The sequence below is a fragment of the Phyllostomus discolor genome, chromosome 3, assembly GCF_004126475.2.
Source record: "Phyllostomus discolor isolate MPI-MPIP mPhyDis1 chromosome 3, mPhyDis1.pri.v3, whole genome shotgun sequence".
NCBI classification, from domain to species: Eukaryota; Metazoa; Chordata; class Mammalia; order Chiroptera; family Phyllostomidae; genus Phyllostomus; species Phyllostomus discolor.
This window is the reverse complement of record NC_040905.2, coordinates 9331128-9339283: the sequence shown is the minus strand read 5'-3', so window position 1 is coordinate 9339283 and position 8156 is coordinate 9331128. Positions and strand designations below refer to the sequence as shown.

The 8156-nt window shown below is 54.4% G+C and overlaps 1 non-coding gene across 1 annotated transcript; it reads right to left on the bottom strand.

The window, feature by feature from the left end:
* Positions 1-6962: 6962 nt before the first annotated feature.
* Positions 6963-7124, bottom strand: LOC114514791. Its single transcript, XR_003686119.1, has one exon. It is a non-coding gene; the product is annotated as a U1 spliceosomal RNA (small nuclear RNA).
* Between the last annotated feature and the right edge of the window lie 1032 nt (positions 7125-8156).

The window sequence follows — 8156 nt, the reverse complement described above, 5'->3', positions numbered from 1 at the left end:
GAAATGCAGCCTTTATTCTAAGACACTTTACTAAGTGTCTAGATGAAAAGCAGGTACCTAAAACTGGGTGATAGGCCCACTGGTAGACAACAAGCAGACTCGCACACGGGTGTGGTGACAGAAAAATGCACCCCCTTCCATCCCTTCAAGACAGGCCTTGCTGCCCCGGCTGCGGTGGGTACTGCCAGTGCATAGCCCTCAGCTCCAGCCCCCCAAGGCCAGCCTCAGCTGCAGGGAGCTGCCTGGCCCAAGGGCTTGCTCACCTTCAGTGGCTGAGACGGGGACAGAGAGGCAGGCATTCCCGCCCGGTGAGGGCCAACGTGAACAAGCCGTTTTAGCTCCAGAGCTCCGACGTGAAACTGGCTGAGGTCACCATCGGGGAGCTTTGAAGTTCCGCTTCTCCTTCACCCCAACCCTGGTCCCCCCTAATACACAGCCGGTGCCCTAACCTCTGTTTCCCAGGACCCCCACCTGCACCAACAGCGGGGAGAGGACATAAAGATGAAAGACTATAGGAAGTAAAGAGAGAGGGGAAGGGGAAGGAAACAGGTAAGTCCACCAGGGACACTACTAGTTGGGGTTCTCCAGGGAAAACAGAACCCACTGTGTGTTTGTGTGTGTACACATAGAGGTTTATTCTAAGGGACTGGCTCACACGATTCAGAGGCTGGCAAGTCCCAAATCCACAGGGTGGGCTGGCAGGCCTGGGACCCAGGACAGCCACTGGTGCAAACGAAGTTCAAAGTCAGGCTGCTGGAGAATTTCCTCTTGCTTGGGGAAGCTGGTCTTTCAGTTCTGCTTCCGCTTTCCACTGGCTGGATGAGGCCCAGCCACACCGTGGAGAGCAATCTGCTTGCTTCAAGTCTACAGACTGGATGGGTCTCACCCAAAACATCCTCCAAGTTGGCACATGACGTTAACCATCGGAGACATTCATGCAAAGCCCAGGAGACTCCCCTGTGGAGCTTGCAAGGCTCTCCCTTCACCACCACCACCCCAGCATGCACACACAGGCGTGCGCGTGCACTCGGGCCTTGGGTGACGAGCACGCAGGCGGCTGACTTCGGCCTCCCCTCCCGGGCCCTGCAGAGCTGTAAGACTCTACAAAAACTGTGCACTCGCAGCCGTAAACCTCCTCTTGCTCCACCCTCTATTTTTCTATAATGATAATGTGAGATCGAGAAAAAGTCAATTGCTGGTCCTCCATTCCTTGTCAGAATGTATCCCAAGGACAATGAAAGACACTTAGAGGACTCGGAAGACAGTTCAGAGCTGGGCAGGCTTGCAGTGACTGGACACCCACTCCTCCTGGGAAGCTGACACCAGGGAAACAGGATACGTGCCCCCAGTCGAACAGCTAGTCCATTCTGCAGCTGGGTTTTAAGCATGTCTGGACCTTATGATACATTGTAAACATTACTCAGGTTTTCTTGGCTTCTTATGTCCTTTCAGTAAACCTGTCATTTTCGTAAAAACAATATCACACACAAGTGGGACTTTCCAGTGTTTTCTAATGGGTTGGCAGACGGTCCTTATCTTCTCACTGAAACCCAGCTTTTCTTCTCATTCTATCTGTGGTGGGGCCGCCAGGGCCCTGCCAGGTACAGAGCAGAAAGGGGGTTCTTCTCATGCTTCCTGGCTCCCGGGGGTCAGCCCGAATTGTCCCAACCTTTAGGGATTTGACCCAGCCTGACATTTCATCTGATTATATATGACTGTCATCCCTCTCCACCCCAAACCCTGTCCCCACCAAAAGTGCAATCACGTAGGAAAAGATGCTCAAGGTCACCAGAGAAAAGCCCATCAAAACCACAACAAGATGTCACCTCGCACCTGTCGGAATGTCTGTCACCAATAAACCAACACACAACCAGTGCTGGCGAGGATGTGGGGAGAAGGGGACCCTAGTGCACTGTTGGTGGGAGTGCAGACTGGGGCAGCCGCTGTGGAAAACAGTGTGGCGATATCTCAAAAAATCCAAAATGGAACTGCCTGTGACGCAGCGATTCCACTTCTGGGAATTTACCGGAAGGAACCCAAAACACTAATTGGAAAGCGTATACGCACCCCTCTATTCACAGCAGCATTCCTCACAGTAGCCAAAATTCTGAAGCAGCCCAAGTGCCCATCAGTAGATACGTGGATAAAAAAAGCTGTGGTACACTCACACCATGGACTACTACTCGGCTGTAAAGAAAGAAGGAAATATTACCTTTTGTGACAGCACGGATGGACCTGGAGAGCGTTGTGCTGATTAAACAAGCCAGTGGGAGAAAGACAAGCACCATGTGGTTTCACTCAGATGTGGGATCTAATGAACAAAACAAACAAACAAAATCAGGGCCCCCGTGGATGCAGAGGACAGACTGGCAGCCGTCAGCAGGGAGGAGGTTTGGGGGACTGGGTGAGAAAGGTGAAGAGATGAAGCAAAAACACCCAACAACTCCCAGACGCATCCCTCCGTGAGACCAAGGCAGCTGCGCTCCTGGTGCTGCAAGCCCACGGAGGCCCTGCGAGCCCCTCCCTCCAGGACAATGAATAATACATAAGGATTTTCAGGAATTGCTAGAAGTATGACTCCCACCCCACCCGTTCCAGACTTCCCGGAAGAATCCTCATTTCTCTCTGACGAATAAGCACATTAAGCATGTAATGAGATTTGCTTTGATTTTTAGACTTTTTGTAAAGGTTTTGTGTCCATCAAACCATTCATCGGAAAAAGCAACCCTGCACCAGACCTCGCATCCTGACGGTTCCTTTGGAAAGGTGGGGCCCGCCGTAAACAAGGCCCTGGAAGGCGGGCGGGAGAGCAGCTTGAACCCCCGGGTAGCCCTGTGCCCCAGCCCCAGGCCGTGGGCGGGCAGGCGCGGAGCGCTAACGTGCCCCACTGGAGCGCACGCCGCCGCGGGAGCCCCCTGCTGTCCTCCCTCAAAGCCAGGTTCCTCCTGCCTTTGGGAGAAGATCCATCTGACTCACTTTCCCTTCCGAGGGTTACATGATGCCCTGCTGCAGGCCACAGGCTCAACTGAGTCATCGGGGCTGAGTCGCCAGATGTGCTCATTCAATCACACTGAACACCCAGAAGTGCTCGTCAGTCGTACGCAACAGTCAGAGGCAACGCGAACCCGGCAGAGCAACCTGCTGGGGGTGGGGCGGGGTGGGGGTGGCTGGGAGCAGCTCCGCAGCCCTGCGGTCTCACTGCTGCGCACTGGGCCATTTTTCCTGAGCCCCACCGGCCCCTCGGCCAGCTTCTCCTCTCCTTCTCCCCACCTTTCGGCCCTCCCTCCCTCGTCCCGCCCTCCCGTGTTTGCAGCCTGGTCAAACGTGGGAGGCTGTTCTTTCTGGCGGCAGGAGGAGGAAGGATCTCACCGACCGTCCCCGGCCAGAGTGTGCGGTGCTCCCCACCCTTCCTTCCTGTCCCTTTCCGATTTATTTCCTGCAAGCTGTGACCCTTTCTTGGGAACAGGAATTAGCCATCGTGCTCTCTTTTTATTAGAATTCTAGGAAAGTGATACCTGCGTGACTCACGCGTTGCAGTTTAAAACAGCATTTACTATATTTGATGGAGGCAAATGAGTGTTTTACTAGATGCTTACTAGACGGGTTTACAACCAGCTGTGACCATTCTGGGAAGGAAAGAAAAAAAAAAAACCAGCACTGCTGGTTTTTAATGAGGCTTTGCCATATCACAGAAACCCTGAGTGAAAACACATGGGACGAAAAAATCTTTACGTGATCTCGTAAATGTCTTTATTTAGGAAAAAGCAACCCATTTCCTTAATAATGTTGGTTTTAAGAATAAAGCTCACACCACCCTTAGAAATTATATTCCACCACTCTTTGTTTAGTGAGAGTGTTTTTACAAACTACAGTTATCTAAAGAAATGTTACAATCTATGCAATCACGAGCTCTGTTAAATAAACTACGTAAATTTATGTGGGCCAGGGTCGAAATTAATTCAGGCCTAAGTAAATCAAACTCTAGCTAGCCCGTGATTTAGTTAAAAATTGAAAATAGGATTCACGGCACTTAAGTTTACTGACGTTTGTTGCCACAAGAGGCAGCGCTGCTATGACGGAGACAAATGCAGGCGGGGCGGGTGGGTTCTTCAGGACGGGAACACACAGAGGTATCAAGACCGACACGGCACTGGGCGCGTCCCTGCCGTTGTTCAAACACACGTCTTTAGGGGGGTTCACAACAAGTAACCTACCTGGCTGGCGTAGCTCAGTGGACTGAGTGCGGGCTGCGAACCAAAGTGTCGCAGGTTCAGTTCCCAGTCAGGGCACATGCCTGGGTTGCAGGCCATGGCCCCCAGCAATCGCCCATTGATGTTTCTCTCTCTCTCTCTCTCTCTTTCTCCCTCCCTTCTCTCTCTAAAAATAAATAAAATCTTAAAAAAAAAGAACAAGTAACCTCACAGCGTGGCCGTGAAAATCCACAGCTGTCCATTTTTAACACATACACATACATTTCAAATTGCATTTTCATTCCTGTTTTCAATTTTTATATATTACTTTTACAAAGTATTTTCTCCCTGCTATCTACAGCATCTGGCAGAAGTAAGGCCTGCGTGAGTGCGGTTGGTCGGGTAGTAATATGGATGTAATAATTTACAGATGTAATTGGGACATTTCACCTAAAATGTCAGATGGTGTGCTTGAGTGTGACGTTGTTATGTTACAGGATTACTTGCTCACGATTTTGCAGTGTGAGGGGCGTTATTGGTGCCGGACCTGTGTGTCCTAAAGTGTGTCATCTGTCTGTTGGAGGCAGCCCTGCCTGTGTCTCGGGCGCAGCGCAAGCCTGGCTGCTCCCAGAAAACATGCGGGGGATCTCTCCCCTGGCCGGGGCCCCTCCTCGCCCTCCTGTCGCCGACGGCCGGGTGCCCCTACGCCTACAGCAGGGGGAGGCAAGCAGGGCCCGAGTGTGTCAGAACCAACATGGGGACACGCGTGTGGGAGCTCACGGAGATGTCCGGATGGCATGTGGAGCCCCAGGGACCTTCGGGCACACAGAGGTGCGTGGGACGGAGGAGGCTGCGGCCCCCAGAGACGCTGGGTGTGTGGAGTCTGTCTCCATCCTGGTGCTCTCCTCTGGCCTCCTGCAGCCCACCCACCCGCCCCTCCCACCCACGACCGGCTGCCCCCTGGGGTTCTCTCTGAGCGGGGGCCCCAGCACCATGAATCCATCCTCCCACTTGTCCAACGAAAACTTTCCGTCGCACTTGTCCTTTCAGGAGTCTTTCACGTCTTCTGGCAAAGGAGTGAGTAAACTGGGGAGTTAGCGGCCTCTGGCAGTGGGGAAGTGGGGTTCTCTTAGGACAAAAGGACCTGGGTGTGTTCCAGACGCCACGGGGCTCTGGGGCCCAGCGCTGTGCCCACAGCAGGGCCACTATTCCTCCGCCACAGGCTGGCTCTGGGAGCTGAGGGACGCAGGAAGGTGGTCCCAGTCCCCCAAGGAGGCTGAGACATGCACTGGGCCCTCAGGGGGCTCTGGAGATGGGGGCGTAGCTGGTGCAAACCTTCCGATTCTGGTCCTGCCCTTCCATTCTTCAACAAGGGCTTGGCTCTTGCTCCCCAAGTTCTTGAACAACTTCTGGGAGACTCAGACAGAAGGACACAGTGTTTAAGGTCAAGTTTAAGATCCGCAGGGTCTTTCTCAAGAACAGACAAAACTCAGGGCCTAAAACCCTTCTCATGGCCAACTGCAAGCAACCGGGAAGGTGAAAGGAGAAAAATAGGGAACAATTGCTAAAATGCCGGAGGCCAGAGCCTTGCCCCCTCCGCGCCCCCCCCCCCCATGGGGGACAGCTCCTGTCAGTGAGGGGCCTGAGCGGCTCTGGAGGGGCCCAGAGCCCAGGGAAACCTCTGCCCCCCCACCCGGCCTCCCTGTCCCGGCCCTGGGGGGCCCATGTGCTAGCCTGGGGCGCCACCTAGCAAAGCCGGAGGGGACTCCAGCAACACGGAGCTGGGAGGTTCGGGTTTTCTTTGTTTTTGTTTTTCCACCACCAGAAAAGGGGGTTTCCATTTCATTCACTGAGTTCTGGGAAATGGAATTTGTGTAAAACCTTTCTTGCACGTGACGGAAAACACTTATTAGCCTCTGAGGAGAAGATGTGGCCCAAAGGCAACTGTCATCAGAACTTAGGAGGGTGAGAGGCTAGCTCTCCCAACTTGCATTTTCCCCGGTGACAGAGGTGACTATGCAGTTTCTGCTGCCAGAGTAACCCGATTTTGCCTAAAGTTGCAGATTTTGTAGACTTTGAAATGGACAAAGAACCACCATTTCTCCTGTGGGTTTTTCCACCCACTTCCCTTTCTCTTTCCTCTGCCTGGTCAGATTTACCTCTGGGGGTTCCCGAGACATCTGAAGGGCTCCCCGCCCCCCGCAGGCTCTATGGGCAAACTCAGGCGGAGTGCAGTCCAGGGGCACCCCAGTGACGTCGTGATGTCACTGTGTCCCTTCGGGTTCAGCAAAGTGGGCTGGGGCTTCCCCTGCCCCCCCAAACCCAGCCCCACGGGGAAACACTCGCCGTGCTGCTGAAACCTCCGCCGACGAGCAGGAGACCTGGGCGCACCCCGGCCACCACGGCCCTGCCCAACGCAGGGAGCCCTTCCCACCCGAGACGCACAAGTTCCCAGGGAAGCAGAGACGGAACCTGAGTCTGAGCTTCCGGGCAAAAGCTGTTGTGATGGCCACACCGGGATGAGACCGTCTTTGCCGCCTCGAGGGTCGGGGAGGGCGGCGGCTGGACACGCTGACTCCAGAGCCAAAGCCTAGGCCCCACATGCGCTTCTCAGCTGTTGAGGCTGCACCTGAGTTCCCTATTCAGTGAGGGTGACCCTAGTGCCCATGCCACAGGGCTCTGGTGGACGGTGACATAAACCCCGTAAGTGCTTAGGATAAGGCCAGGCAGGTGGCGGGCACTTAATTGTCACTAGAGTTGTTGTTTTTCTTTCAGGGGAGAGCGTGAACGCAGCCCCCACTACCACACATGACGCAGTGAAGTTTCCCACACCTGGGGAAGTCTCAGGGGTCGGCACTCCGGAGTGCAACGGGTCAGCCTCGCCCTGGGAAAACCACCCTCCGGATCACGGTGTCTCCCCTGCCGGGTCAGTATTTAACCGGAGTTTCACTACCCGAGCATGTAAAGGAGCAAACCCGAGTCTCCTCGCCCTCCAGCCAACCACCGGAGGCGTCTCCACTAGCGAACACGGCAGACTGTGCCTGCGGAGCATGCTCCGTGGCAACGTACTTGACTACCCCCACGCTGGCCACGCAAACAGGAGGCGGCAGGCAGTTTCCAGTGCTTCCTGCAGGAGGAAGCAGGCCAAGAAGCTGACAGACCACTGCTCCGAGGGGATTGATGCTCCACTGATGCCACGGGCCGACGGGCAGTCAGGGGTGCCCCTCCCGCCTGCCCCCGCAATCCCTCTCCAAACCCCGGGACCCCTCCGGTTGCTTCAGTGACCTGTCCCTGCCGGTCCTGTGGCAATAAGGGTTCCTTCACGTTTTATTTATTAATTGTAAGTGTCTTGAGTGCAAGGGTCCAGCCTGACCCCCCCCATGCCCCCGAACAACTGCTACACACTGTTTTGTCACTTGGGGTTACACGCCCACGCCATTGGGAAAGTGCTGCCTTTTCTGAGGCACAGTGCTGCGATTAAGAGTTAGATGTTCTTAGTCAACCAGATTGACACTAAGTCAAGTCAACACATTGGAGCATCTCCTCAGGGTCCGCCTCTGTGCTTTGCCACTGATTCTGGGCCATTACTGTCCTCAGGCAATGTCTCCCAAGGATCAGGTTACAAAACAACATCAGGAAGCGCCTACTTCTCAGGGAGTGGCCAGCTGATGTCTTTTCCCGCAAGGTGAGTGCCTGAAGAATTTACCAGAAAGCCTCTGGGTGACGCCCTGAGTGACGCCCAGGAGACCTGGGGTACCCACCAACATGCAGGACTTTTAAAGGTGAAGCCACGGTGCACGGCTTCCTTGGGCGTCCCCGACGGAGACGCACAAGGTTGCGCTCAGGCCTGGGCGGTGGGAAAAATGGCTGGAGAAGCTTCCTGTGTCTGGTACCTCTAGGCTTCCTGTGGCTTTTTTTACAATCAAGCCCTGATTGGACTGCAAAAAATATAATTAATAATGTAAG